This window comes from Pterocles gutturalis, unplaced genomic scaffold, assembly GCF_000699245.1.
Source record: "Pterocles gutturalis isolate BGI_N339 unplaced genomic scaffold, ASM69924v1 scaffold6321, whole genome shotgun sequence".
Lineage (NCBI taxonomy): Eukaryota > Metazoa > Chordata > Aves > Pterocliformes > Pteroclidae > Pterocles > Pterocles gutturalis.
Genome location: NW_010102857.1, coordinates 26,023 through 28,822, shown reverse-complemented (window position 1 = coordinate 28,822; position 2,800 = coordinate 26,023). Strand labels below are relative to the sequence as shown.

Below are 2,800 nucleotides of genomic sequence, written 5' to 3'. Positions count from 1 at the left end.
GGAGAGAAGCATGCACCTGGAACAGTTTGCACAGTTGAGTCCTAAATGAACTCTGGATGTTTAAAACATGCAGTACCGAGCCTCTCAAGTGGAGGCAGTAGTAAGACTGATGACAGTTCAGTGAATTCTTTTTCAGTTCAATAAATTTTTTTTTTTTCAAGCTCTCAAGTTCACTCTGGTTCATGAGTGGTGTGCTTGTATGTACAATTTCTAAGCTACTGTATTGAAGTGAGAGTGTCAAAAAGAGTAACTTGTTTTTATTTAAATACATTGTTTGAGGTAATAGTGATTAGTATTCTACAATTTTTGTGCCTATAAAATGATATTTATCATGGGACAGCACAGATGTAAGAGCCTTGCTTTGCATACTTATAGAATGGTATTCTAAAGAGTTACCAATCTAAACATACTTCTAAGGCAATAATTTGCAATCAATTCTTGTAAGCTCTCTTAAAGAGTCGGTATTCTCCTTTTTGTGTATCTCTTCCAGGAACTTGGAATGTTTGCTAATGTGTTTTTGTGCATTTTTACTGGAGTTTTACCTCTTATTTTATTTTTATGACAGTTATGTGAGGATCATGAAGTTCTCAGCTTTATTAAATACAAAGTGTTTGATCCAAAACGTAAGTGAACTTTGACTTGTTTGGGGAATTCCTTGAATTCCAGTTTTGATAAGAGCGTATACTGTCAGGAGACATTACTGATCCCCCTCCTTCCCTTTTTTATTTCTCATTGTGACAGCTTCTGCCAAAACGCTCTCTGGGCTGTTGGAATGGGAATGTAAGACAGATGCAGTGGAAGCTCTCACTGTACTTAATCACTACCAGATAAGAGTCCCAAGTAAGTCAGTTTTACTGATCTATCTCAATGGTACTCTTTCTTCTTAGTTTTTGAGTCAACCTACAGAATTCAAAATATGCTCCACAACTTTGAAGTTATGTAAAGATGGAAAAAAAAATTGGTTTGGGATAAAAAGAAGGCAGGCAGGAAAAGAATTAAAATCCACTGTCATCAACATCAAAGCTAACAGATAATGTCTTACTGAAGCTTTTTGTGTCTTTCACAATAAATGCACAGAAATCTACAATATCTTTAGGGCAGAAGATTCTTTAAGTTACGCAGCTTCCTGCTCTGAATTAGCTGCTTCTGCAACGGGTTCTCCTTCGAATCAGAAATTGTGAGGCCAAGCTGAGTTTAGCTCCAAACTAGTAAGAACGGAGGAGGAGTTCACCTGCTAAACAAGTCCACAATAGGCCAGATGTGCCCTGGACAATTCAGGTAGCTTACTGGGTTAAACGGAATTTTTCTAGTTGTTCACAGACATAACTTTGGATTGGGCCCTGTGTCTAATATTATTTTAAACTACCTTCTCCAAACCATTATGAATTTATCTCCCTGACAAATGTTAACAGTTTAAAGCTTTCTTATCCACTCCGCCCCCTGCCCCGCGCGTTTTGTCCATCTTCTCAGTAGTGGACTGAGATTACTTCAGGGGCAGAATATTTTTTTTTAACATATTATTGATAACATACTGTTCACAACTTCAGATTTATCTCAGTTTGGAGAGGTGATAACAACAGGTGATAACTCTTTCAACATGAAAAAAGGCAAACCCTAATGTATAATCAAATACAGCTATCCCAGGAAGATACAGTGTTTTGAAACGGGAACTGCTGTTTCAAACTTGCTGTAATAAGATTGTCTGAGGGTGTCTGAACCAGGAGGACATGTCTTCCGTTACCGGAGAGGCACATGTGTGCTGCCATCCGTGGGTCTGGGCAGCCTTTCTAAATAGAGGGGAGCTGTTTTCTGCTTTGCTTTCTGGAGAGGCCTGAAGGGTGTGCTGGACATGCTGCTGTTCTCGGTCAAACACATGTAAATACTGTCCAGTGCCACTCTGATAGAAATGCCACATTCTAAGTCTTGACTTCCTCAAATATCTATGCCTTTTATCTTTGATATTGCCTGATGAATACTTTTATAAATAGTTCAGCTAGGAAGAGGGGCAGCAATAATAGTGAAGTCTTTCTTGTGTACAGTACAATATTTGGAATTCTATCTGCAGTCCCTTCCCACCAGATCCATCCCTTTGTTTTACGTCTAAAAAATGCTGGTAGACTATCAATAACCCGGGTGTCTGCATGCCACTGGCGGGGGTAGGCAGGGAGGTAGGAGCCTTAAATCTACAGAACTGGTAAACTTGTCAGGTTATGCAAGGGGATCTTGATCAGCGGGAGAGCTACGCTCGGTAAAATGCCCTGAGTATGTTCTGTGTTGTCTCCTGACAGATGGCTCCAACCCTTACACCTTGAAGCTTTGCTTCTCTACTTCATCCCATTTATAGAGAAGACAGCATGTTAAGAGCTACGTTCACCTTGACTTGCAAGTTTAAAACTACACTTCGTTCAGAAAGCTCTGAAGTGGTTGTTCTAATGTTGCCTTGTTTCAACTTAATAATATCTTTTGTCTTATTTTATAATAAATTGATGTTCCTTCATAAATACCAACTAGATTTTTTCTTTTTGCCTCTGAGAAGTACATGTTGTAAGCTTACTACAAAGTCTGTATTTTGTTAGTGTAGTGTCTTCAAATGTCTAAAGAAGCACCAGTAGTAGAAACAAGATTGTTTTCTTCCAAAAATGAAACATATTTGCATTTTCAAGAATGTTAAAGATTAGCAAGTATTTTTTCCATTTGTAGTCTTAACTGGCAGATAGAACTATTACATCAGAATTTTAAATGTAGAACTTGTTTTTCAGTATGTGAAGTAGTGAAGTATGTTGCAATACTAAAAAGCTTG

General features: G+C 38.1%; 1 long non-coding RNA gene across 1 annotated transcript; it reads left to right on the top strand.

Annotated features, from left to right (window-relative positions):
* The first annotated feature begins 555 nt into the window (after positions 1–555).
* LOC104471194 lies at positions 556–2,504 on the top strand. The gene is made up of 3 exons (XR_727647.1): positions 556–623; positions 742–840; positions 2,289–2,504. It is a non-coding gene; the product is annotated as an uncharacterized LOC104471194 (long non-coding RNA).
* Positions 2,505–2,800: the final 296 nt, after the last annotated feature.